At 50.5% G+C, this 23,545-nt stretch overlaps 41 non-coding genes across 41 annotated transcripts; all 41 read left to right on the top strand.

The window, feature by feature from the left end:
- Positions 1 to 7: 7 nt before the first annotated feature.
- Positions 8 to 79, top strand: Trnat-cgu (transfer RNA threonine (anticodon CGU)). The gene has a single exon. It is a non-coding gene; the product is annotated as a tRNA-Thr (tRNA).
- Positions 80 to 412: 333 nt separating this feature from the next.
- On the top strand, positions 413 to 486 carry Trnan-guu (transfer RNA asparagine (anticodon GUU)). Its single transcript has one exon. It is a non-coding gene; the product is annotated as a tRNA-Asn (tRNA).
- A 678-nt stretch (positions 487 to 1,164) lies between these two features.
- On the top strand, positions 1,165 to 1,236 carry Trnat-cgu (transfer RNA threonine (anticodon CGU)). Its single transcript has one exon. It is a non-coding gene; the product is annotated as a tRNA-Thr (tRNA).
- A 334-nt stretch (positions 1,237 to 1,570) lies between these two features.
- Positions 1,571 to 1,644, top strand: Trnan-guu (transfer RNA asparagine (anticodon GUU)). The gene has a single exon. It is a non-coding gene; the product is annotated as a tRNA-Asn (tRNA).
- A 678-nt stretch (positions 1,645 to 2,322) lies between these two features.
- Positions 2,323 to 2,394, top strand: Trnat-cgu (transfer RNA threonine (anticodon CGU)). The gene has a single exon. It is a non-coding gene; the product is annotated as a tRNA-Thr (tRNA).
- A 333-nt stretch (positions 2,395 to 2,727) lies between these two features.
- On the top strand, positions 2,728 to 2,801 carry Trnan-guu (transfer RNA asparagine (anticodon GUU)). Its single transcript has one exon. It is a non-coding gene; the product is annotated as a tRNA-Asn (tRNA).
- Positions 2,802 to 3,499: 698 nt separating this feature from the next.
- Trnat-cgu (transfer RNA threonine (anticodon CGU)) lies at positions 3,500 to 3,571 on the top strand. The gene has a single exon. It is a non-coding gene; the product is annotated as a tRNA-Thr (tRNA).
- A 333-nt stretch (positions 3,572 to 3,904) lies between these two features.
- Positions 3,905 to 3,978, top strand: Trnan-guu (transfer RNA asparagine (anticodon GUU)). Its single transcript has one exon. It is a non-coding gene; the product is annotated as a tRNA-Asn (tRNA).
- Positions 3,979 to 4,676: 698 nt separating this feature from the next.
- On the top strand, positions 4,677 to 4,748 carry Trnat-cgu (transfer RNA threonine (anticodon CGU)). The gene has a single exon. It is a non-coding gene; the product is annotated as a tRNA-Thr (tRNA).
- Positions 4,749 to 5,081: 333 nt separating this feature from the next.
- Positions 5,082 to 5,155, top strand: Trnan-guu (transfer RNA asparagine (anticodon GUU)). The gene has a single exon. It is a non-coding gene; the product is annotated as a tRNA-Asn (tRNA).
- Positions 5,156 to 5,853: 698 nt separating this feature from the next.
- Trnat-cgu (transfer RNA threonine (anticodon CGU)) lies at positions 5,854 to 5,925 on the top strand. Its single transcript has one exon. It is a non-coding gene; the product is annotated as a tRNA-Thr (tRNA).
- Positions 5,926 to 6,258: 333 nt separating this feature from the next.
- Trnan-guu (transfer RNA asparagine (anticodon GUU)) lies at positions 6,259 to 6,332 on the top strand. Its single transcript has one exon. It is a non-coding gene; the product is annotated as a tRNA-Asn (tRNA).
- Positions 6,333 to 7,030: 698 nt separating this feature from the next.
- On the top strand, positions 7,031 to 7,102 carry Trnat-cgu (transfer RNA threonine (anticodon CGU)). Its single transcript has one exon. It is a non-coding gene; the product is annotated as a tRNA-Thr (tRNA).
- A 333-nt stretch (positions 7,103 to 7,435) lies between these two features.
- On the top strand, positions 7,436 to 7,509 carry Trnan-guu (transfer RNA asparagine (anticodon GUU)). The gene has a single exon. It is a non-coding gene; the product is annotated as a tRNA-Asn (tRNA).
- A 698-nt stretch (positions 7,510 to 8,207) lies between these two features.
- On the top strand, positions 8,208 to 8,279 carry Trnat-cgu (transfer RNA threonine (anticodon CGU)). The gene has a single exon. It is a non-coding gene; the product is annotated as a tRNA-Thr (tRNA).
- A 333-nt stretch (positions 8,280 to 8,612) lies between these two features.
- On the top strand, positions 8,613 to 8,686 carry Trnan-guu (transfer RNA asparagine (anticodon GUU)). The gene has a single exon. It is a non-coding gene; the product is annotated as a tRNA-Asn (tRNA).
- Positions 8,687 to 9,384: 698 nt separating this feature from the next.
- On the top strand, positions 9,385 to 9,456 carry Trnat-cgu (transfer RNA threonine (anticodon CGU)). Its single transcript has one exon. It is a non-coding gene; the product is annotated as a tRNA-Thr (tRNA).
- A 333-nt stretch (positions 9,457 to 9,789) lies between these two features.
- On the top strand, positions 9,790 to 9,863 carry Trnan-guu (transfer RNA asparagine (anticodon GUU)). Its single transcript has one exon. It is a non-coding gene; the product is annotated as a tRNA-Asn (tRNA).
- A 698-nt stretch (positions 9,864 to 10,561) lies between these two features.
- On the top strand, positions 10,562 to 10,633 carry Trnat-cgu (transfer RNA threonine (anticodon CGU)). The gene has a single exon. It is a non-coding gene; the product is annotated as a tRNA-Thr (tRNA).
- Positions 10,634 to 10,966: 333 nt separating this feature from the next.
- On the top strand, positions 10,967 to 11,040 carry Trnan-guu (transfer RNA asparagine (anticodon GUU)). The gene has a single exon. It is a non-coding gene; the product is annotated as a tRNA-Asn (tRNA).
- Positions 11,041 to 11,718: 678 nt separating this feature from the next.
- On the top strand, positions 11,719 to 11,790 carry Trnat-cgu (transfer RNA threonine (anticodon CGU)). Its single transcript has one exon. It is a non-coding gene; the product is annotated as a tRNA-Thr (tRNA).
- Positions 11,791 to 12,123: 333 nt separating this feature from the next.
- Trnan-guu (transfer RNA asparagine (anticodon GUU)) lies at positions 12,124 to 12,197 on the top strand. The gene has a single exon. It is a non-coding gene; the product is annotated as a tRNA-Asn (tRNA).
- Positions 12,198 to 12,895: 698 nt separating this feature from the next.
- Trnat-cgu (transfer RNA threonine (anticodon CGU)) lies at positions 12,896 to 12,967 on the top strand. The gene has a single exon. It is a non-coding gene; the product is annotated as a tRNA-Thr (tRNA).
- A 333-nt stretch (positions 12,968 to 13,300) lies between these two features.
- Positions 13,301 to 13,374, top strand: Trnan-guu (transfer RNA asparagine (anticodon GUU)). Its single transcript has one exon. It is a non-coding gene; the product is annotated as a tRNA-Asn (tRNA).
- A 678-nt stretch (positions 13,375 to 14,052) lies between these two features.
- Positions 14,053 to 14,124, top strand: Trnat-cgu (transfer RNA threonine (anticodon CGU)). The gene has a single exon. It is a non-coding gene; the product is annotated as a tRNA-Thr (tRNA).
- Positions 14,125 to 14,457: 333 nt separating this feature from the next.
- Positions 14,458 to 14,531, top strand: Trnan-guu (transfer RNA asparagine (anticodon GUU)). The gene has a single exon. It is a non-coding gene; the product is annotated as a tRNA-Asn (tRNA).
- Positions 14,532 to 15,209: 678 nt separating this feature from the next.
- Positions 15,210 to 15,281, top strand: Trnat-cgu (transfer RNA threonine (anticodon CGU)). The gene has a single exon. It is a non-coding gene; the product is annotated as a tRNA-Thr (tRNA).
- Positions 15,282 to 15,614: 333 nt separating this feature from the next.
- Positions 15,615 to 15,688, top strand: Trnan-guu (transfer RNA asparagine (anticodon GUU)). Its single transcript has one exon. It is a non-coding gene; the product is annotated as a tRNA-Asn (tRNA).
- Positions 15,689 to 16,366: 678 nt separating this feature from the next.
- On the top strand, positions 16,367 to 16,438 carry Trnat-cgu (transfer RNA threonine (anticodon CGU)). Its single transcript has one exon. It is a non-coding gene; the product is annotated as a tRNA-Thr (tRNA).
- A 333-nt stretch (positions 16,439 to 16,771) lies between these two features.
- Positions 16,772 to 16,845, top strand: Trnan-guu (transfer RNA asparagine (anticodon GUU)). Its single transcript has one exon. It is a non-coding gene; the product is annotated as a tRNA-Asn (tRNA).
- Positions 16,846 to 17,534: 689 nt separating this feature from the next.
- Trnat-cgu (transfer RNA threonine (anticodon CGU)) lies at positions 17,535 to 17,606 on the top strand. The gene has a single exon. It is a non-coding gene; the product is annotated as a tRNA-Thr (tRNA).
- Positions 17,607 to 17,939: 333 nt separating this feature from the next.
- Trnan-guu (transfer RNA asparagine (anticodon GUU)) lies at positions 17,940 to 18,013 on the top strand. The gene has a single exon. It is a non-coding gene; the product is annotated as a tRNA-Asn (tRNA).
- A 689-nt stretch (positions 18,014 to 18,702) lies between these two features.
- Positions 18,703 to 18,774, top strand: Trnat-cgu (transfer RNA threonine (anticodon CGU)). The gene has a single exon. It is a non-coding gene; the product is annotated as a tRNA-Thr (tRNA).
- Positions 18,775 to 19,107: 333 nt separating this feature from the next.
- Positions 19,108 to 19,181, top strand: Trnan-guu (transfer RNA asparagine (anticodon GUU)). The gene has a single exon. It is a non-coding gene; the product is annotated as a tRNA-Asn (tRNA).
- Positions 19,182 to 19,859: 678 nt separating this feature from the next.
- Trnat-cgu (transfer RNA threonine (anticodon CGU)) lies at positions 19,860 to 19,931 on the top strand. Its single transcript has one exon. It is a non-coding gene; the product is annotated as a tRNA-Thr (tRNA).
- Positions 19,932 to 20,264: 333 nt separating this feature from the next.
- Trnan-guu (transfer RNA asparagine (anticodon GUU)) lies at positions 20,265 to 20,338 on the top strand. The gene has a single exon. It is a non-coding gene; the product is annotated as a tRNA-Asn (tRNA).
- A 689-nt stretch (positions 20,339 to 21,027) lies between these two features.
- Trnat-cgu (transfer RNA threonine (anticodon CGU)) lies at positions 21,028 to 21,099 on the top strand. The gene has a single exon. It is a non-coding gene; the product is annotated as a tRNA-Thr (tRNA).
- A 333-nt stretch (positions 21,100 to 21,432) lies between these two features.
- Positions 21,433 to 21,506, top strand: Trnan-guu (transfer RNA asparagine (anticodon GUU)). Its single transcript has one exon. It is a non-coding gene; the product is annotated as a tRNA-Asn (tRNA).
- Positions 21,507 to 22,193: 687 nt separating this feature from the next.
- Positions 22,194 to 22,265, top strand: Trnat-cgu (transfer RNA threonine (anticodon CGU)). The gene has a single exon. It is a non-coding gene; the product is annotated as a tRNA-Thr (tRNA).
- A 333-nt stretch (positions 22,266 to 22,598) lies between these two features.
- Trnan-guu (transfer RNA asparagine (anticodon GUU)) lies at positions 22,599 to 22,672 on the top strand. Its single transcript has one exon. It is a non-coding gene; the product is annotated as a tRNA-Asn (tRNA).
- Positions 22,673 to 23,359: 687 nt separating this feature from the next.
- On the top strand, positions 23,360 to 23,431 carry Trnat-cgu (transfer RNA threonine (anticodon CGU)). The gene has a single exon. It is a non-coding gene; the product is annotated as a tRNA-Thr (tRNA).
- The last annotated feature ends 114 nt before the right edge of the window (positions 23,432 to 23,545 follow it).

Genomic DNA, 23,545 nt, shown 5'->3' on the forward strand with positions numbered 1-23,545 from the left:
AGCTGCTGCCTGCTTAGCTCAGTGGTAGAGCACTGGTCTCGTAAACCAGGGGTCGTGAGTTCGAACCTCAAAGAAGGCATTCTTTTTTTTCACCTTCCTGCATGGAGCGGCGCTATCTCGACCAGCTTCTAACACATGGCAGTACACTGAATGAAAGGGATGTTCTACAACCTATGACAAGTATTCTACGGGCCTCAGAGTTTTTCTGAATGCATAGGCAGAAGAGTGGTTTGTATGCATTTTCTAGTATAATGTCATGCTTGGCGATGTCATTCGTTTATGAGCCTCGCTACTGTGTGCATGCACGTTATCCATGTGAAGGGGCGTAAGCAGATGCTAATATTCTGCGAGATTCCTGCAGAAGGTATACGATTTGCCATGATACACAGAGCACAAGTGAACCAAAATCAAGGCCTCCGTGGCGCAATCGGCTAGCGCGTTCGGCTGTTAACCGAAAGGTTGGTGGTTCGAGCCCACCCAGGGGCGAAATCGTTTTAACCGTCACAGAGGTGAGGACATACGTCAACTTTGTCAGAGATACACAGCTAGTGTGACAATTTGGCTGTGTTTGAGTGATGCCACAGGGCCTTGTACACATTCAGCCAAGTGACACTGTAGGTAAAAACATGGCCCTACGCAGACGTTCTACTGTTTTCCTATTTATTCGTCGTGTGTGACACTGCAGTAGAGCGACGCCCACTACAAAAGACGTATTATTTCAGCGTACACGTCGCGAGTGCCATATGACAGGGCCTGTCTCTCGATGTCGATTTGTATTTGGTGTCACTTAAGTGTCGGTCTGCAGTAGGCCGCTGTTGGCCGAGCGACGTGCAGTCGCCTTACATGAAGCCCCGTGGGCAACGCCAGCGCCACTGTGGACAACAGCGCACTGCAGCCAGAGAGAGGAGCCGAAAGGCGCATTTCGCAGTCGAGCCACGCTATCCCACAAGCTGTGCGCTAGGTCAAGATTGTGCAGACGGCAAACCTTTGGTGGCCCGACGCTCGTCGTCGATCGTAAGGGCGAAACAGTCAAGAGATTTGGAAAACGGCAATGTGGACACCCCCAGCAGCAGCTGTGTGCCAAATCCGATATCTGGTCGAGGGCTGCAAGATTCAGTATGATGAAGTGACAATTCGGGGATAGCTCACGAACGTAAAGCTGCTGCCTGCTTAGCTCAGTGGTAGAGCACTGGTCTCGTAAACCAGGGGTCGTGAGTTCGAACCTCACAGAAGACATTCTTTTTTTTTCACCTTCCTGCATGGAGCGGCGCTATCTCGACCAGCTTCTAACACATGGCAGTACACTGAATGAAAGGGATGTTCTACAACCTATGACAAGTATTCTACGGGCCTCAGAGTTTTTCTGAATGCATAGGCAGAAGAGTGGTTTGTATGCATTTTCTAGTATAATGTCATGCTTGGCGATGTCATTCGTTTATGAGCCTCGCTACTGTGTGCATGCACGTTATCCATGTGAAGGGGCGTAAGCAGATGCTAATATTCTGCGAGATTCCTGCAGAAGGTATACGATTTGCCATGATACACAGAGCACAAGTGAACCAAAATCAAGGCCTCCGTGGCGCAATCGGCTAGCGCGTTCGGCTGTTAACCGAAAGGTTGGTGGTTCGAGCCCACCCAGGGGCGAAATCGTCTTAACCGTCACAGAGGTGAGGACATACGTCAACTTTGTTAGAGATACACAGCTAGTGTGACAATTTGGCTGTGTTTGAGTGATGCCACAGGGCCTTGTACACATTCAGCCAAGTGACACTGTAGGTAAAAACATGGCCCTACGCAGACGTTCTACTGTTTTCCTATTTATTCGTCGTGTGTGACACTGCAGTAGAGCGACGCCCACTACAAAAGACGTATTATTTCAGCGTACACGTCGCGAGTGCCATATGACAGGGCCTGTCTCTCGATGTCGATTTGTATTTGGTGTCACTTAAGTGTCGGTCTGCAGTAGGCCGCTGTTGGCCGAGCGACGTGCAGTCGCCTTACATGAAGCCCCGTGGGTAACGCCAGCGCCACTGTGGACAACAGCGCACTGCAGCCAGAGAGAGGAGCCGAAAGGCGCATTTCGCAGTCGAGCCACGCTATCCCACAAGCTGTGCGCTAGGTCAAGATTGTGCAGACGGCAAATCTTTGGTGGCCCGACGCTCGTCGTCGATCGTAAGGGCGAAACAGTCAAGAGATTTGGAAAACGGCAATGTGGACACCCCCAGCAGCAGCTGTGTGCCAAATCCGATATCTGGTCGAGGGCTGCAAGATTCAGTATGATGAAGTGACAATTCGGGGATAGCTCACGAACGTAAAGCTGCTGCCTGCTTAGCTCAGTGGTAGAGCACTGGTCTCGTAAACCAGGGGTCGTGAGTTCGAACCTCACAGAAGGCATTCTTTTTTTTCACCTTCCTGCATGGAGCGGCGCTATCTCGACCAGCTTCTAACACATGGCAGTACACTGAATGAAAGGGATGTTCTACAACCTATGACAAGTATTCTACGGGCCTCAGAGTTTTTCTGAATGCATAGGCAGAAGAGTGGTTTGTATGCATTTTCTAGTATAATGTCATGCTTGGCGATGTCATTCGTTTATGAGCCTCGCTACTGTGTGCATGCACGTTATCCATGTGAAGGGGCGTAAGCAGATGCTAATATTCTGCGAGATTCCTGCAGAAGGTATACGATTTGCCATGATACTCAGAGCACATGTGAACCAAAATCAAGGCCTCCGTGGCGCAATCGGCTAGCGCGTTCGGCTGTTAACCGAAAGGTTGGTGGTTCGAGCCCACCCAGGGGCGAAATCGTTTTAACCGTCACAGAGGTGAGGACATACGTCAACTTTGTTAGAGATACACAGCTAGTGTGACAATTTGGCTGTGTTTGAGTGATGCCACAGGGCCTTGTACACATTCAGCCAAGTGACACTGTAGGTAAAAACATGGCCCTACGCAGACGTTCTACTGTTTTCCTATTTATTCGTCGTGTGTGACACTGCAGTAGAGCGACGCCCACTACAAAAAACGTATTATTTACATTCAATTTCAGCGTACACGTCGCGAGTGCCATATGACAGGGCCTGTCTCTCGATGTCGATTTGTATTTGGTGTCACTTAAGTGTCGGTCTGCAGTAGGCCGCTGTTGGCCGAGCGACATGCAGTCGCTGCAGTCGCCTTACATGAAGCCCCGTGGGTAACGCCAGCGCCACTGTGGACAACAGCGCACTGCAGCCAGAGAGAGGAGCCGAAAGGCGCATTTCGCAGTCGAGCCACGCTATCCCACAAGCTGTGCGCTAGGTCAAGATTGTGCAGACGGCAAATCTTTGGTGGCCCGACGCTCGTCGTCGATCGTAAGGGCGAAACAGTCAAGAGATTTGGAAAACGGCAATGTGGACACCCCCAGCAGCAGCTGTGTGCCAAATCCGATATCTGGTCGAGGGCTGCAAGATTCAGTATGATGAAGTGACAATTCGGGGATAGCTCACGAACGTAAAGCTGCTGCCTGCTTAGCTCAGTGGTAGAGCACTGGTCTCGTAAACCAGGGGTCGTGAGTTCGAACCTCACAGAAGGCATTCTTTTTTTTCACCTTCCTGCATGGAGCGGCGCTATCTCGACCAGCTTCTAACACATGGCAGTACACTGAATGAAAGGGATGTTCTACAACCTATGACAAGTATTCTACGGGCCTCAGAGTTTTTCTGAATGCATAGGCAGAAGAGTGGTTTGTATGCATTTTCTAGTATAATGTCATGCTTGGCGATGTCATTCGTTTATGAGCCTCGCTACTGTGTGCATGCACGTTATCCATGTGAAGGGGCGTAAGCAGATGCTAATATTCTGCGAGATTCCTGCAGAAGGTATACGATTTGCCATGATACACAGAGCACAAGTGAACCAAAATCAAGGCCTCCGTGGCGCAATCGGCTAGCGCGTTCGGCTGTTAACCGAAAGGTTGGTGGTTCGAGCCCACCCAGGGGCGAAATCGTTTTAACCGTCACAGAGGTGAGGACATACGTCAACTTTGTTAGAGATACACAGCTAGTGTGACAATTTGGCTGTGTTTGAGTGATGCCACAGGGCCTTGTACACATTCAGCCAAGTGACACTGTAGGTAAAAACATGGCCCTACGCAGACGTTCTACTGTTTTCCTATTTATTCGTCGTGTGTGACACTGCAGTAGAGCGACGCCCACTACAAAAAACGTATTATTTACATTCAATTTCAGCGTACACGTCGCGAGTGCCATATGACAGGGCCTGTCTCTCGATGTCGATTTGTATTTGGTGTCACTTAAGTGTCGGTCTGCAGTAGGCCGCTGTTGGCCGAGCGACATGCAGTCGCTGCAGTCGCCTTACATGAAGCCCCGTGGGTAACGCCAGCGCCACTGTGGACAACAGCGCACTGCAGCCAGAGAGAGGAGCCGAAAGGCGCATTTCGCAGTCGAGCCACGCTATCCCACAAGCTGTGCGCTAGGTCAAGATTGTGCAGACGGCAAATCTTTGGTGGCCCGACGCTCGTCGTCGATCGTAAGGGCGAAACAGTCAAGAGATTTGGAAAACGGCAATGTGGACACCCCCAGCAGCAGCTGTGTGCCAAATCCGATATCTGGTCGAGGGCTGCAAGATTCAGTATGATGAAGTGACAATTCGGGGATAGCTCACGAACGTAAAGCTGCTGCCTGCTTAGCTCAGTGGTAGAGCACTGGTCTCGTAAACCAGGGGTCGTGAGTTCGAACCTCACAGAAGGCATTCTTTTTTTTCACCTTCCTGCATGGAGCGGCGCTATCTCGACCAGCTTCTAACACATGGCAGTACACTGAATGAAAGGGATGTTCTACAACCTATGACAAGTATTCTACGGGCCTCAGAGTTTTTCTGAATGCATAGGCAGAAGAGTGGTTTGTATGCATTTTCTAGTATAATGTCATGCTTGGCGATGTCATTCGTTTATGAGCCTCGCTACTGTGTGCATGCACGTTATCCATGTGAAGGGGCGTAAGCAGATGCTAATATTCTGCGAGATTCCTGCAGAAGGTATACGATTTGCCATGATACACAGAGCACATGTGAACCAAAATCAAGGCCTCCGTGGCGCAATCGGCTAGCGCGTTCGGCTGTTAACCGAAAGGTTGGTGGTTCGAGCCCACCCAGGGGCGAAATCGTTTTAACCGTCACAGAGGTTAGGACATACGTCAACTTTGTTAGAGATACACAGCTAGTGTGACAATTTGGCTGTGTTTGAGTGATGCCACAGGGCCTTGTACACATTCAGCCAAGTGACACTGTAGGTAAAAACATGGCCCTACGCAGACGTTCTACTGTTTTCCTATTTATTCGTCGTGTGTGACACTGCAGTAGAGCGACGCCCACTACAAAAAACGTATTATTTACATTCAATTTCAGCGTACACGTCGCGAGTGCCATATGACAGAGCCTGTCTCTCGATGTCGATTTGTATTTGGTGTCACTTAAGTGTCGGTCTGCAGTAGGCCGCTGTTGGCCGAGCGACATGCAGTCGCTGCAGTCGCCTTACATGAAGCCCCGTGGGTAACGCCAGCGCCACTGTGGACAACAGCGCACTGCAGCCAGAGAGAGGAGCCGAAAGGCGCATTTCGCAGTCGAGCCACGCTATCCCACAAGCTGTGCGCTAGGTCAAGATTGTGCAGACGGCAAATCTTTGGTGGCCCGACGCTCGTCGTCGATCGTAAGGGCGAAACAGTCAAGAGATTTGGAAAACGGCAATGTGGACACCCCCAGCAGCAGCTGTGTGCCAAATCCGATATCTGGTCGAGGGCTGCAAGATTCAGTATGATGAAGTGACAATTCGGGGATAGCTCACGAACGTAAAGCTGCTGCCTGCTTAGCTCAGTGGTAGAGCACTGGTCTCGTAAACCAGGGGTCGTGAGTTCGAACCTCACAGAAGGCATTCTTTTTTTTCACCTTCCTGCATGGAGCGGCGCTATCTCGACCAGCTTCTAACACATGGCAGTACACTGAATGAAAGGGATGTTCTACAACCTATGACAAGTATTCTACGGGCCTCAGAGTTTTTCTGAATGCATAGGCAGAAGAGTGGTTTGTATGCATTTTCTAGTATAATGTCATGCTTGGCGATGTCATTCGTTTATGAGCCTCGCTACTGTGTGCATGCACGTTATCCATGTGAAGGGGCGTAAGCAGATGCTAATATTCTGCGAGATTCCTGCAGAAGGTATACGATTTGCCATGATACACAGAGCACAAGTGAACCAAAATCAAGGCCTCCGTGGCGCAATCGGCTAGCGCGTTCGGCTGTTAACCGAAAGGTTGGTGGTTTGAGCCCACCCAGGGGCGAAATCGTTTTAACCGTCACAGAGGTGAGGACATACGTCAACTTTGTTAGAGATACACAGCTAGTGTGACAATTTGGCTGTGTTTGAGTGATGCCACAGGGCCTTGTACACATTCAGCCAAGTGACACTGTAGGTAAAAACATGGCCCTACGCAGACGTTCTACTGTTTTCCTATTTATTCGTCGTGTGTGACACTGCAGTAGAGCGACGCCCACTACAAAAAACGTATTATTTACATTCAATTTCAGCGTACACGTCGCGAGTGCCATATGACAGGGCCTGTCTCTCGATGTCGATTTGTATTTGGTGTCACTTAAGTGTCGGTCTGCAGTAGGCCGCTGTTGGCCGAGCGACATGCAGTCGCTGCAGTCGCCTTACATGAAGCCCCGTGGGTAACGCCAGCGCCACTGTGGACAACAGCGCACTGCAGCCAGAGAGAGGAGCCGAAAGGCGCATTTCGCAGTCGAGCCACGCTATCCCACAAGCTGTGCGCTAGGTCAAGATTGTGCAGACGGCAAATCTTTGGTGGCCCGACGCTCGTCGTCGATCGTAAGGGCGAAACAGTCAAGAGATTTGGAAAACGGCAATGTGGACACCCCCAGCAGCAGCTGTGTGCCAAATCCGATATCTGGTCGAGGGCTGCAAGATTCAGTATGATGAAGTGACAATTCGGGGATAGCTCACGAACGTAAAGCTGCTGCCTGCTTAGCTCAGTGGTAGAGCACTGGTCTCGTAAACCAGGGGTCGTGAGTTCGAACCTCACAGAAGGCATTCTTTTTTTTCACCTTCCTGCATGGAGCGGCGCTATCTCGACCAGCTTCTAACACATGGCAGTACACTGAATGAAAGGGATGTTCTACAACCTATGACAAGTATTCTACGGGCCTCAGAGTTTTTCTGAATGCATAGGCAGAAGAGTGGTTTGTATGCATTTTCTAGTATAATGTCATGCTTGGCGATGTCATTCGTTTATGAGCCTCGCTACTGTGTGCATGCACGTTATCCATGTGAAGGGGCGTAAGCAGATGCTAATATTCTGCGAGATTCCTGCAGAAGGTATACGATTTGCCATGATACACAGAGCACATGTGAACCAAAATCAAGGCCTCCGTGGCGCAATCGGCTAGCGCGTTCGGCTGTTAACCGAAAGGTTGGTGGTTCGAGCCCACCCAGGGGCGAAATCGTTTTAACCGTCACAGAGGTTAGGACATACGTCAACTTTGTTAGAGATACACAGCTAGTGTGACAATTTGGCTGTGTTTGAGTGATGCCACAGGGCCTTGTACACATTCAGCCAAGTGACACTGTAGGTAAAAACATGGCCCTACGCAGACGTTCTACTGTTTTCCTATTTATTCGTCGTGTGTGACACTGCAGTAGAGCGACGCCCACTACAAAAAACGTATTATTTACATTCAATTTCAGCGTACACGTCGCGAGTGCCATATGACAGGGCCTGTCTCTCGATGTCGATTTGTATTTGGTGTCACTTAAGTGTCGGTCTGCAGTAGGCCGCTGTTGGCCGAGCGACATGCAGTCGCTGCAGTCGCCTTACATGAAGCCCCGTGGGTAACGCCAGCGCCACTGTGGACAACAGCGCACTGCAGCCAGAGAGAGGAGCCGAAAGGCGCATTTCGCAGTCGAGCCACGCTATCCCACAAGCTGTGCGCTAGGTCAAGATTGTGCAGACGGCAAATCTTTGGTGGCCCGACGCTCGTCGTCGATCGTAAGGGCGAAACAGTCAAGAGATTTGGAAAACGGCAATGTGGACACCCCCAGCAGCAGCTGTGTGCCAAATCCGATATCTGGTCGAGGGCTGCAAGATTCAGTATGATGAAGTGACAATTCGGGGATAGCTCACGAACGTAAAGCTGCTGCCTGCTTAGCTCAGTGGTAGAGCACTGGTCTCGTAAACCAGGGGTCGTGAGTTCGAACCTCACAGAAGGCATTCTTTTTTTTCACCTTCCTGCATGGAGCGGCGCTATCTCGACCAGCTTCTAACACATGGCAGTACACTGAATGAAAGGGATGTTCTACAACCTATGACAAGTATTCTACGGGCCTCAGAGTTTTTCTGAATGCATAGGCAGAAGAGTGGTTTGTATGCATTTTCTAGTATAATGTCATGCTTGGCGATGTCATTCGTTTATGAGCCTCGCTACTGTGTGCATGCACGTTATCCATGTGAAGGGGCGTAAGCAGATGCTAATATTCTGCGAGATTCCTGCAGAAGGTATACGATTTGCCATGATACACAGAGCACAAGTGAACCAAAATCAAGGCCTCCGTGGCGCAATCGGCTAGCGCGTTCGGCTGTTAACCGAAAGGTTGGTGGTTCGAGCCCACCCAGGGGCGAAATCGTTTTAACCGTCACAGAGGTGAGGACATACGTCAACTTTGTTAGAGATACACAGCTAGTGTGACAATTTGGCTGTGTTTGAGTGATGCCACAGGGCCTTGTACACATTCAGCCAAGTGACACTGTAGGTAAAAACATGGCCCTACGCAGACGTTCTACTGTTTTCCTATTTATTCGTCGTGTGTGACACTGCAGTAGAGCGACGCCCACTACAAAAAACGTATTATTTACATTCAATTTCAGCGTACACGTCGCGAGTGCCATATGACAGGGCCTGTCTCTCGATGTCGATTTGTATTTGGTGTCACTTAAGTGTCGGTCTGCAGTAGGCCGCTGTTGGCCGAGCGACATGCAGTCGCTGCAGTCGCCTTACATGAAGCCCCGTGGGTAACGCCAGCGCCACTGTGGACAACAGCGCACTGCGGCCAGAGAGAGGAGCCGAAAGGCGCATTTCGCAGTCGAGCCACGCTATCCCACAAGCTGTGCGCTAGGTTAAGATTGTGCAGACGGCAAATCTTTGGTGGCCCGACGCTCGTCGTCGATCGTAAGGGCGAAACAGTCAAGAGATTTGGAAAACGGCAATGTGGACACCCCCAGCAGCAGCTGTGTGCCAAATCCGATATCTGGTCGAGGGCTGCAAGATTCAGTATGATGAAGTGACAATTCGGGGATAGCTCACGAACGTAAAGCTGCTGCCTGCTTAGCTCAGTGGTAGAGCACTGGTCTCGTAAACCAGGGGTCGTGAGTTCGAACCTCACAGAAGGCATTCTTTTTTTTCACCTTCCTGCATGGAGCGGCGCTATCTCGACCAGCTTCTAACACATGGCAGTACACTGAATGAAAGGGATGTTCTACAACCTATGACAAGTATTCTACGGGCCTCAGAGTTTTTCTGAATGCATAGGCAGAAGAGTGGTTTGTATGCATTTTCTAGTATAATGTCATGCTTGGCGATGTCATTCGTTTATGAGCCTCGCTACTGTGTGCATGCACGTTATCCATGTGAAGGGGCGTAAGCAGATGCTAATATTCTGCGAGATTCCTGCAGAAGGTATACGATTTGCCATGATACACAGAGCACAAGTGAACCAAAATCAAGGCCTCCGTGGCGCAATCGGCTAGCGCGTTCGGCTGTTAACCGAAAGGTTGGTGGTTCGAGCCCACCCAGGGGCGAAATCGTTTTAACCGTCACAGAGGTGAGGACATACGTCAACTTTGTTAGAGATACACAGCTAGTGTGACAATTTGGCTGTGTTTGAGTGATGCCACAGGGCCTTGTACACATTCAGCCAAGTGACACTGTAGGTAAAAACATGGCCCTACGCAGACGTTCTACTGTTTTCCTATTTATTCGTCGTGTGTGACACTGCAGTAGAGCGACGCCCACTACAAAAAACGTATTATTTACATTCAATTTCAGCGTACACGTCGCGAGTGCCATATGACAGGGCCTGTCTCTCGATGTCGATTTGTATTTGGTGTCACTTAAGTGTCGGTCTGCAGTAGGCCGCTGTTGGCCGAGCGACATGCAGTCGCTGCAGTCGCCTTACATGAAGCCCCGTGGGTAACGCCAGCGCCACTGTGGACAACAGCGCACTGCAGCCAGAGAGAGGAGCCGAAAGGCGCATTTCGCAGTCGAGCCACGCTATCCCACAAGCTGTGCGCTAGGTCAAGATTGTGCAGACGGCAAATCTTTGGTGGCCCGACGCTCGTCGTCGATCGTAAGGGCGAAACAGTCAAGAGATTTGGAAAACGGCAATGTGGACACCCCCAGCAGCAGCTGTGTGCCAAATCCGATATCTGGTCGAGGGCTGCAAGATTCAGTATGATGAAGTGACAATTCGGGGATAGCTCACGAACGTAAAGCTGCTGCCTGCTTAGCTCAGTGGTAGAGCACTGGTCTCGTAAACCAGGGGTCGTGAGTTCGAACCTCACAGAAGGCATTCTTTTTTTTCACCTTCCTGCATGGAGCGGCGCTATCTCGACCAGCTTCTAACACATGGCAGTACACTGAATGAAAGGGATGTTCTACAACCTATGACAAGTATTCTACGGGCCTCAGAGTTTTTCTGAATGCATAGGCAGAAGAGTGGTTTGTATGCATTTTCTAGTATAATGTCATGCTTGGCGATGTCATTCGTTTATGAGCCTCGCTACTGTGTGCATGCACGTTATCCATGTGAAGGGGCGTAAGCAGATGCTAATATTCTGCGAGATTCCTGCAGAAGGTATACGATTTGCCATGATACACAGAGCACAAGTGAACCAAAATCAAGGCCTCCGTGGCGCAATCGGCCAGCGCGTTCGGCTGTTAACCGAAAGGTTGGTGGTTCGAGCCCACCCAGGGGCGAAATCGTTTTAACCGTCACAGAGGTGAGGACATACGTCAACTTTGTTAGAGATACACAGCTAGTGTGACAATTTGGCTGTGTTTGAGTGATGCCACAGGGCCTTGTACACATTCAGCCAAGTGACACTGTAGGTAAAAACATGGCCCTACGCAGACGTTCTACTGTTTTCGTATTTATTCGTCGTGTGTGACACTGCAGTAGAGCGACGCCCACTACAAAAGACGTATTAGTTCAGCGTACACGTCGCGAGTGCCATATGACAGGGCCTGTCTCTCGATGTCGATTTGTATTTGGTGTCACTAAAGTGTCGGTCTGCAGTAGGCCGCTGTTGGCCGAGCGACGTGCAGTCGCCTTACATGAAGCCCCGTGGGTAACGCCAGCGCCACTGTGGACAACAGCGCACTGCAGCCAGAGAGAGGAGCCGAAAGGCGCATTTCGCAGTCGAGCCACGCTATCCCACAAGCTGTGCGCTAGGTCAAGATTGTGCAGACGGCAAATCTTTGGTGGCCCGACGCTCGTCGTCGATCGTAAGGGCGAAACAGTCAAGAGATTTGGAAAACGGCAATGTGGACACCCCCAGCAGCAGCTGTGTGCCAAATCCGATATCTGGTCGAGGGCTGCAAGATTCAGTATGATGAAGTGACAATTCGGGGATAGCTCACGAACGTAAAGCTGCTGCCTGCTTAGCTCAGTGGTAGAGCACTGGTCTCGTAAACCAGGGGTCGTGAGTTCGAACCTCACAGAAGGCATTCTTTTTTTTCACCTTCCTGCATGGAGCGGCGCTATCTCGACCAGCTTCTAACACATGGCAGTACACTGAATGAAAGGGATGTTCTACAACCTATGACAAGTATTCTACGGGCCTCAGAGTTTTTCTGAATGCATAGGCAGAAGAGTGGTTTGTATGCATTTTCTAGTATAATGTCATGCTTGGCGATGTCATTCGTTTATGAGCCTCGCTACTGTGTGCATGCACGTTATCCATGTGAAGGGGCGTAAGCAGATGCTAATATTCTTCGAGATTCCTGCAGAAGGTATACGATTTGCCATGATACACAGAGCACAAGTGAACCAAAATCAAGGCCTCCGTGGCGCAATCGGCTAGCGCGTTCGGCTGTTAACCAAAAGGTTGGTGGTTCGAGCCCACCCAGGGGCGAAATCGTTTTAACCGTCACAGAGGTGAGGACATACGTCAACTTTGTTAGAGATACACAGCTAGTGTGACAATTTGGCTGTGTTTGAGTGATGCCACAGGGCCTTGTACACATTCAGCCAAGTGACACTGTAGGTAAAAACATGGCCCTACGCAGACGTTCTACTGTTTTCCTATTTATTCGTCGTGTGTGACACTGCAGTAGAGCGACGCCCACTACAAAAAACGTATTATTTACATTCAATTTCAGCGTACACGTCGCGAGTGCCATATGACAGGGCCTGTCTCTCGATGTCGATTTGTATTTGGTGTCACTTAAGTGTCGGTCTGCAGTAGGCCGCTGTTGGCCGAGCGACATGCAGTCGCTGCAGTCGCCTTACATGAAGCCCCGTGGGTAACGCCAGCGCCACTGTGGACAACAGCGCACTGCAGCCAGAGAGAGGAGCCGAAAGGCGCATTTCGCAGTCGAGCCACGCTATCCCACAAGCTGTGCGCTAGGTCAAGATTGTGCAGACGGCAAATCTTTGGTGGCCCGACGCTCGTCGTCGATCGTAAGGGCGAAACAGTCAAGAGATTTGGAAAACGGCAATGTGGACACCCCCAGCAGCAGCTGTGTGCCAAATCCGATATCTGGTCGAGGGCTGCAAGATTCAGTATGATGAAGTGACAATTCGGGGATAGCTCACGAACGTAAAGCTGCTGCCTGCTTAGCTCAGTGGTAGAGCACTGGTCTCGTAAACCAGAGGTCGTGAGTTCGAACCTCACAGAAGGCATTCTTTTTTTTCACCTTCCTGCATGGAGCGGCGCTATCTCGACCAGCTTCTAACACATGGCAGTACACTGAATGAAAGGGATGTTCTACAACCTATGACAAGTATTCTACGGGCCTCAGAGTTTTTCTGAATGCATAGGCAGAAGAGTGGTATGTATGCATTTTCTAGTATAATGTCATGCTTGGCGATGTCATTCGTTTATGAGCCTCGCTACTGTGTGCATGCACGTTATCCATGTGAAGGGGCGTAAGCAGATGCTAATATTCTGCGAGATTCCTGCAGAAGGTATACGATTTGCCATGATACACAGAGCACAAGTGAACCAAAATCAAGGCCTCCGTGGCGCAATCGGCTAGCGCGTTCGGCTGTTAACCGAAAGGTTGGTGGTTCGAGCCCACCCAGGGGCGAAATCGTTTTAACCGTCACAGAGGTGAGGACATACGTCAACTTTGTTAGAGATACACAGCTAGTGTGACAATTTGGCTGTGTTTGAGTGATGCCACAGGGCCTTGTACACATTCAGCCAAGTGACACTGTAGGTAAAAACATGGCCCTACGCAGACGTTCTACTGTTTTCCTATTTATTCGTCGTGTGTGACACTGCAGTAGAGCGACGCCCACTACAAAAGACGTATTAGTTCAGCGTACACGTCGCGAGTGCCATATGACAGGGCCTGTCTCTCGATGTCGATTTGTATTTGGTGTCACTTAAGTGTCGGTCTGCAGTAGGCCGCTGTTGGCCGAGCGACGTGCAGTCGCCTTACATGAAGCCCCGTGGGTAACGCCAGCGCCACTGTGGACAACAGCGCACTGCAGCCAGAGAGAGGAGCCGAAAGGCGCATTTCGCAGTCGAGCCACGCTATCCCACAAGCTGTGCGCTAGGTCAAGATTGTGCAGACGGCAAACCTTTGGTGGCCCGACGCTCGTCGTCGATCGTAAGGGCGAAACAGTCAAGAGATTTGGAAAACGGCAATGTGGACACCCCCAGCAGCAGCTGTGTGCCAAATCCGATATCTGGTCGAGGGCTGCAAGATTCAGTATGATGAAGTGACAATTCGGGGATAGCTCACGAACGTAAAGCTGCTGCCTGCTTAGCTCAGTGGTAGAGCACTGGTCTCGTAAACCAGGGGTCGTGAGTTCGAACCTCACAGAAGGCATTCTTTTTTTTCACCTTCCTGCATGGAGCGGCGCTATCTCGACCAGCTTCTAACACATGGCAGTACACTGAATGAAAGGGATGTTCTACAACCTATGACAAGTATTCTACGGGCCTCAGAGTTTTTCTGAATGCATAGGCAGAAGAGTGGTTTGTATGCATTTTCTAGTATAATGTCATGCTTGGCGATGTCATTCGTTTATGAGCCTCGCTACTGTGTGCATGCACGTTATCCATGTGAAGGGGCGTAAGCAGATGCTAATATTCTGCGAGATTCCTGCAGAAGGTATACGATTTGCCATGATACACAGAGCACAAGTGAACCAAAATCAAGGCCTCCGTGGCGCAATCGGCTAGCGCGTTCGGCTGTTAACCGAAAGGTTGGTGGTTCGAGCCCACCCAGGGGCGAAATCGTTTTAACCGTCACAGAGGTGAGGACATACGTCAACTTTGTTAGAGATACACAGCTAGTGTGACAATTTGGCTGTGTTTGAGTGATGCCACAGGGCCTTGTACACATTCAGCCAAGTGACACTGTAGGTAAAAACATGGCCCTACGCAGACGTTCTACTGTTTTCCTATTTATTCGTCGTGTGTGACACTGCAGTAGAGCGACGCCCACTACAAAAGACGTATTAGTTCAGCGTACACGTCGCGAGTGCCATATGACAGGGCCTGTCTCTCGATGTCGATTTGTATTTGGTGTCACTTAAGTGTCGGTCTGCAGTAGGCCGCTGTTGGCCGAGCGACGTGCAGTCGCCTTACATGAAGCCCCGTGGGTAACGCCAGCGCCACTGTGGACAACAGCGCACTGCAGCCAGAGAGAGGAGCCGAAAGGCGCATTTCGCAGTCGAGCCACGCTATCCCACAAGCTGTGCGCTAGGTCAAGATTGTGCAGACGGCAAATCTTTGGTGGCCCGACGCTCGTCGTCGATCGTAAGGGCGAAACAGTCAAGAGATTTGGAAAACGGCAATGTGGACACCCCCAGCAGCAGCTGTGTGCCAAATCCGATATCTGGTCGAGGGCTGCAAGATTCAGTATGATGAAGTGACAATTCGGGGATAGCTCACGAACGTAAAGCTGCTGCCTGCTTAGCTCAGTGGTAGAGCACTGGTCTCGTAAACCAGGGGTCGTGAGTTCGAACCTCACAGAAGGCATTCTTTTTTTTCACCTTCCTGCATGGAGCGGCGCTATCTCGACCAGCTTCTAACACATGGCAGTACACTGAATGAAAGGGATGTTCTACAACCTATGACAAGTATTCTACGGGCCTCAGAGTTTTTCTGAATGCATAGGCAGAAGAGTGGTTTGTATGCATTTTCTAGTATAATGTCATGCTTGGCGATGTCATTCGTTTATGAGCCTCGCTACTGTGTGCATGCACGTTATCCATGTGAAGGGGCGTAAGCAGATGCTAATATTCTGCGAGATTCCTGCAGAAGGTATACGATTTGCCATGATACACAGAGCACAAGTGAACCAAAATCAAGGCCTCCGTGGCGCAATCGGCTAGCGCGTTCGGCTGTTAACCGAAAGGTTGGTGGTTCGAGCCCACCCAGGGGCGAAATCGTTTTAACCGTCACAGAGGTGAGGACATACGTCAACTTTGTTAGAGATACACAGCTAGTGTGACAATTTGGCTGTGTTTGAGTGATGCCACAGGGCCTTGTACACATTCAGCCAAGTGACACTGTAGGTAAAAACATGGCCCTACGCAGACGTTCTACTGTTTTCCTATTTATTCGTCGTGTGTGACACTGCAGTAGAGCGACGCCCACTACAAAAGACGTATTAGTTCAGCGTACACGTCGCGAGTGCCATATGACAGGGCCTGTCTCTCGATGTCGATTTGTATTTGGTGTCACTTAAGTGTCGGTCTGCAGTAGGCCGCTGTTGGCCGAGCGACGTGCAGTCGCCTTACATGAAGCCCCGTGGGTAACGCCAGCGCCACTGTGGACAACAGCGCACTGCAGCCAGAGAGAGGAGCCGAAAGGCGCATTTCGCAGTCGAGCCACGCTATCCCACAAGCTGTGCGCTAGGTCAAGATTGTGCAGACGGCAAATCTTTGGTGGCCCGACGCTCGTCGTCGATCGTAAGGGCGAAACAGTCAAGAGATTTGGAAAACGGCAATGTGGACACCCCCAGCAGCAGCTGTGTGCCAAATCCGATATCTGGTCGAGGGCTGCAAGATTCAGTATGATGAAGTGACAATTCGGGGATAGCTCACGAACGTAAAGCTGCTGCCTGCTTAGCTCAGTGGTAGAGCACTGGTCTCGTAAACCAGGGGTCGTGAGTTCGAACCTCATAGAAGGCATTCTTTTTTTTCACCTTCCTGCATGGAGCGGCGCTATCTCGACCAGCTTCTAACACATGGCAGTACACTGAATGAAAGGGATGTTCTACAACCTATGACAAGTATTCTACGGGCCTCAGAGTTTTTCTGAATGCATAGGCAGAAGAGTGGTTTGTATGCATTTTCTAGTATAATGTCATGCTTGGCGATGTCATTCGTTTATGAGCCTCGCTACTGTGTGCATGCACGTTATCCATGTGAAGGGGCGTAAGCAGATGCTAATATTCTGCGAGATTCCTGCAGAAGGTATACGATTTGCCATGATACACAGAGCACAAGTGAACCAAAATCAAGGCCTCCGTGGCGCAATCGGCTAGCGCGTTCGGCTGTTAACCGAAAGGTTGGTGGTTCGAGCCCACCCAGGGGCGAAATCGTTTTAACCGTCACAGAGGTGAGGACATACGTCAACTTTGTTAGAGATACACAGCTAGTGTGACAATTTGGCTGTGTTTGAGTGATGCCACAGGGCCTTGTACACATTCAGCCAAGTGACACTGTAGGTAAAAACATGGCCCTACGCAGACGTTCTACTGTTTTCCTATTTATTCGTCGTGTGTGACACTGCAGTAGAGCGACGCCCACTACAAAAAACGTATTCTTTACATTCAATTTCAGCGTACACGTCGCGAGTGCCATATGACAGGGCCTGTCTCTCGATGTCGATTTGTATTTGGTGTCACTTAAGTGTCGGTCTGCAGTAGGCCGCTGTTGGCCGAGCGACGTGCAGTCGCCTTACATGAAGCCCCGTGGGTAACGCCAGCGCCACTGTGGACAACAGCGCACTGCAGCCAGAGAGAGGAGCCGAAAGGCGCATTTCGCAGTCGAGCCACGCTATCCCACAAGCTGTGCGCTAGGTCAAGATTGTGCAGACGGCAAATCTTTGGTGGCCCGACGCTCGTCGTCGATCGTAAGGGCGAAACAGTCAAGAGATTTGGAAAACGGCAATGTGGACACCCCCAGCAGCAGCTGTGTGCCAAATCCGATATCTGGTCGAGGGCTGCAAGATTCAGTATGATGAAGTGACAATTCGGGGATAGCTCACGAACGTAAAGCTGCTGCCTGCTTAGCTCAGTGGTAGAGCACTGGTCTCGTAAACCAGGGGTCGTGAGTTCGAACCTCACAGAAGGCATTCTTTTTTTTCACCTTCCTGCATGGAGCGGCGCTATCTCGACCAGCTTCTAACACATGGCAGTACACTGAATGAAAGGGATGTTCTACAACCTATGACAAGTATTCTACGGGCCTCAGAGTTTTTCTGAATGCATAGGCAGAAGAGTGGTTTGTATGCATTTTCTAGTATAATGTCATGCTTGGCGATGTCATTCGTTTATGAGCCTCGCTACTGTGTGCATGCACGTTATCCATGTGAAGGGGCGTAAGCAGATGCTAATATTCTGCGAGATTCCTGCAGAAGGTATACGATTTGCCATGATACACAGAGCACAAGTGAACCAAAATCAAGGCCTCCGTGGCGCAATCGGCTAGCGCGTTCGGCTGTTAACCGAAAGGTTGGTGGTTCGAGCCCACCCAGGGGCGAAATCGTTTTAACCGTCACAGAGGTGAGGACATACGTCAACTTTGTTAGAGATACACAGCTAGTGTGACAATTTGGCTGTGTTTGAGTGATGCCACAGGGCCTTGTACACATTCAGCCAAGTGACACTGTAGGTAAAAACATGGCCCTACGCAGACGTTCTACTGTTTTCCTATTTATTCGTCGTGTGTGACACTGCGGTAGAGCGACGCCCACTACAAAAAACGTATTATTTACATTCAATTTCAGCGTACACGTCGCGAGTGCCATATGACAGGGCCTGTCTCTCGATGTCGATTTGTATTTGGTGTCACTTAAGTGTCGGTCTGCAGTAGGCCGCTGTTGGCCGAGCGACGTGCAGTCGCCTTACATGAAGCCCCGTGGGCAACGCCAGCGCCACTGTGGACAACAGCGCACTGCAGCCAGAGAGAGGAGCCGAAAGGCGCATTTCGCAGTCGAGCCACGCTATCCCACAAGCTGTGCGCTAGGTCAAGATTGTGCAGACGGCAAACCTTTGGTGGCCCGACGCTCGTCGTCGATCGTAAGGGCGAAACAGTCAAGAGATTTGGAAAACGGCAATGTGGACACCCCCAGCAGCAGCTGTGTGCCAAATCCGATATCTGGTCGAGGGCTGCAAGATTCAGTATGATGAAGTGACAATTCGGGGATAGCTCACGAACGTAAAGCTGCTGCCTGCTTAGCTCAGTGGTAGAGCACTGGTCTCGTAAACCAGGGGTCGTGAGTTCGAACCTCACAGAAGGCATTCTTTTTTTTCACCTTCCTGCATGGAGCGGCGCTATCTCGACCAGCTTCTAACACATGGCAGTACACTGAATGAAAGGGATGTTCTACAACCTATGACAAGTATTCTACGGGCCTCAGAGTTTTTCTGAATGCATAGGCAGAAGAGTGGTTTGTATGCATTTTCTAGTATAATGTCATGCTTGGCGATGTCATTCGTTTATGAGCCTCGCTACTGTGTGCATGCACGTTATCCATGTGAAGGGGCGTAAGCAGATGCTAATATTCTGCGAGATTCCTGCAGAAGGTATACGATTTGCCATGATACACAGAGCACAAGTGAACCAAAATCAAGGCCTCCGTGGCGCAATCGGCTAGCGCGTTCGGCTGTTAACCGAAAGGTTGGTGGTTCGAGCCCACCCAGGGGCGAAATCGTTTTAACCGTCACAGAGGTGAGGACATACGTCAACTTTGTTAGAGATACACAGCTAGTGTGACAATTTGGCTGTGTTTGAGTGATGCCACAGGGCCTTGTACACATTCAGCCAAGTGACACTGTAGGTAAAAACATGGCCCTACGCAGACGTTCTACTGTTTTCCTATTTATTCGTCGTGTGTGACACTGCAGTAGAGCGACGCCCACTACAAAAGACGTATTAGTTCAGCGTACACGTCGCGAGTGCCATATGACAGGGCCTGTCTCTCGATGTCGATTTGTATTTGGTGTCACTTAAGTGTCGGTCTGCAGTAGGCCGCTGTTGGCCGAGCGACGTGCAGTCGCCTTACATGAAGCCCCGTGGGTAACGCCAGCGCCACTGTGGACAACAGCGCACTGCAGCCAGAGAGAGGAGCCGAAAGGCGCATTTCGCAGTCGAGCCACGCTATCCCACAAGCTGTGCGCTAGGTCAAGATTGTGCAGACGGCAAATCTTTGGTGGCCCGACGCTCGTCGTCGATCGTAAGGGCGAAACAGTCAAGAGATTTGGAAAACGGCAATGTGGACACCCCCAGCAGCAGCTGTGTGCCAAATCCGATATCTGGTCGAGGGCTGCAAGATTCAGTATGATGAAGTGACAATTCGGGGATAGCTCACGAACGTAAAGCTGCTGCCTGCTTAGCTCAGTGGTAGAGCACTGGTCTCGTAAACCAGGGGTCGTGAGTTCGAACCTCACAGAAGGCATTCTTTTTTTTCACCTTCCTGCATGGAGCGGCGCTATCTCGACCAGCTTCTAACACATGGCAGTACACTGAATGAAAGGGATGTTCTACAACCTATGACAAGTATTCTACGGGCCTCAGAGTTTTTCTGAATGCATAGGCAGAAGAGTGGTTTGTATGCATTTTCTAGTATAATGTCATGCTTGGCGATGTCATTCGTTTATGAGCCTCGCTACTGTGTGCATGCACGTTATCCATGTGAAGGGGCGTAAGCAGATGCTAATATTCTGCGAGATTCCTGCAGAAGGTATACGATTTGCCATGATACACAGAGCACAAGTGAACCAAAATCAAGGCCTCCGTGGCGCAATCGGCTAGCGCGTTCGGCTGTTAACCGAAAGGTTGGTGGTTCGAGCCCACCCAGGGGCGAAATCGTTTTAACCGTCACAGAGGTGAGGACATACGTCAACTTTGTTAGAGATACACAGCTAGTGTGACAATTTGGCTGTGTTTGAGTGATGCCACAGGGCCTTGTACACATTCAGCCAAGTGACACTGTAGGTAAAAACATGGCCCTACGCAGACGTTCTACTGTTTTCCTATTTATTCGTCGTGTGTGACACTGCAGTAGAGCGACGCCCACTACAAAAAACGTATTATTTACATTCAATTTCAGCGTACACGTCGCGAGTGCCATATGACAGGGCCTGTCTCTCGATGTCGATTTGTATTTGGTGTCACTTAAGTGTCGGTCTGCAGTAGGCCGCTGTTGGCCGAGCGACGTGCAGTCGCCTTACATGAAGCCCCGTGGGCAACGCCAGCGCCACTGTGGACAACAGCGCACTGCAGCCAGAGAGAGGAGCCGAAAGGCGCATTTCGCAGTCGAGCCACGCTATCCCACAAGCTGTGCGCTAGGTCAAGATTGTGCAGACGGCAAACCTTTGGTGGCCCGACGCTCGTCGTCGATCGTAAGGGCGAAACAGTCAAGAGATTTGGAAAACGGCAATGTGGACACCCCCAGCAGCAGCTGTGTGCCAAATCCGATATCTGGTCGAGGGCTGCAAGATTCAGTATGATGAAGTGACAATTCGGGGATAGCTCACGAACGTAAAGCTGCTGCCTGCTTAGCTCAGTGGTAGAGCACTGGTCTCGTAAACCAGGGGTCGTGAGTTCGAACCTCACAGAAGGCATTCTTTTTTTTCACCTTCCTGCATGGAGCGGCGCTATCTCGACCAGCTTCTAACACATGGCAGTACACTGAATGAAAGGGATGTTCTACAACCTATGACAAGTATTCTACGGGCCTCAGAGTTTTTCTGAATGCATAGGCAGAAGAGTGGTTTGTATGCATTTTCTAGTATAATGTCATGCTTGGCGATGTCATTCGTTTATGAGCCTCGCTACTGTGTGCATGCACGTTATCCATGTGAAGGGGCGTAAGCAGATGCTAATATTCTGCGAGATTCCTGCAGAAGGTATACGATTTGCCATGATACACAGAGCACAAGTGAACCAAAATCAAGGCCTCCGTGGCGCAATCGGCTAGCGCGTTCGGCTGTTAACCGAAAGGTTGGTGGTTCGAGCCCACCCAGGGGCGAAATCGTTTTAACCGTCACAGAGGTGAGGACATACGTCAACTTTGTTAGAGATACACAGCTAGTGTGACAATTTGGCTGTGTTTGAGTGATGCCACAGGGCCTTGTACACATTCAGCCAAGTGACACTGTAGGTAAAAACATGGCCCTACGCAGACGTTCTACTGTTTTCCTATTTATTCGTCGTGTGTGACACTGCAGTAGAGCGACGCCCACTACAAAAGACGTATTAGTTCAGCGTACACGTCGCGAGTGCCATATGACAGGGCCTGTCTCTCGATGTCGATTTGTATTTGGTGTCACTTAAGTGTCGGTCTGCAGTAGGCCGCTGTTGGCCGAGCGACATGCAGTCGCTGCAGTCGCCTTACATGAAGCCCCGTGGGTAACGCCAGCGCCACTGTGGACAACAGCGCACTGCAGCCAGAGAGAGGAGCCGAAAGGCGCATTTCGCAGTCGAGCCACGCTATCCCACAAGCTGTGCGCTAGGTCAAGATTGTGCAGACGGCAAATCTTTGGTGGCCCGACGCTCGTCGTCGATCGTAAGGGCGAAACAGTCAAGAGATTTGGAAAACGGCAATGTGGACACCCCCAGCAGCAGCTGTGTGCCAAATCCGATATCTGGTCGAGGGCTGCAAGATTCAGTATGATGAAGTGACAATTCGGGGATAGCTCACGAACGTAAAGCTGCTGCCTGCTTAGCTCAGTGGTAGAGCACTGGTCTCGTAAACCAGAGGTCGTGAGTTCGAACCTCACAGGAGGCATTCTTTTTTTTCACCTTCCTGCATGGAGCGGCGCTATCTCGACCAGCTTCTAACACATGGCAGTACACTGAATGAAAGGGATGTTCTACAACCTATGACAAGTATTCTACGGGCCTCAGAGTTTTTCTGAATGCATAGGCAGAAGAGTGGTTTGTATGCATTTTCTAGTATAATGTCATGCTTGGCGATGTCATTCGTTTATGAGCCTCGCTACTGTGTGCATGCACGTTATCCATGTGAAGGGGCGTAAGCAGATGCTAATATTCTGCGAGATTCCTGCAGAAGGTATACGATTTGCCATGATACACAGAGCACAAGTGAACCAAAATCAAGGCCTCCGTGGCGCAATCGGCTAGCGCGTTCGGCTGTTAACCGAAAGGTTGGTGGTTCGAGCCCACCCAGGGGCGAAATCGTTTTAACCGTCACAGAGGTGAGGACATACGTCAACTTTGTTAGAGATACACAGCTAGTGTGACAATTTGGCTGTGTTTGAGTGATGCCACAGGGCCTTGTACACATTCAGCCAAGTGACACTGTAGGTAAAAACATGGCCCTACGCAGACGTTCTACTGTTTTCCTATTTATTCGTCGTGTGTGACACTGCAGTAGAGCGACGCCCACTACAAAAGACGTATTAGTTCAGCGTACACGTCGCGAGTGCCATATGACAGGGCCTGTCTCTCGATGTCGATTTGTATTTGGTGTCACTTAAGTGTCGGTCTGCAGTAGGCCGCTGTTGGCCGAGCGACATGCAGTCGCTGCAGTCGCCTTACATGAAGCCCCGTGGGTAACGCCAGCGCCACTGTGGACAACAGCGCACTGCAGCCAGAGAGAGGAGCCGAAAGGCGCATTTCGCAGTCGAGCCACGCTATCCCACAAGCTGTGCGCTAGGTCAAGATTGTGCAGACGGCAAATCTTTGGTGGCCCGACGCTCGTCGTCGATCGTAAGGGCGAAACAGTCAAGAGATTTGGAAAACGGCAATGTGGACACCCCCAGCAGCAGCTGTGTGCCAAATCCGATATCTGGTCGAGGGCTGCAAGATTCAGTATGATGAAGTGACAATTCGGGGATAGCTCACGAACGTAAAGCTGCTGCCTGCTTAGCTCAGTGGTAGAGCACTGGTCTCGTAAACCAGAGGTCGTGAGTTCGAACCTCACAGGAGGCATTCTTTTTTTTCACCTTCCTGCATGGAGCGGCGCTATCTCGACCAGCTTCTAACACATGGCAGTACACTGAATGAAAGGGATGTTCTACAACCTATGACAAGTATTCTACGGGC

This window comes from Schistocerca serialis, chromosome 6 (assembly GCF_023864345.2).
Source record: "Schistocerca serialis cubense isolate TAMUIC-IGC-003099 chromosome 6, iqSchSeri2.2, whole genome shotgun sequence".
In the NCBI taxonomy this organism is placed as follows: Eukaryota; Metazoa; Arthropoda; class Insecta; order Orthoptera; family Acrididae; genus Schistocerca; species Schistocerca serialis.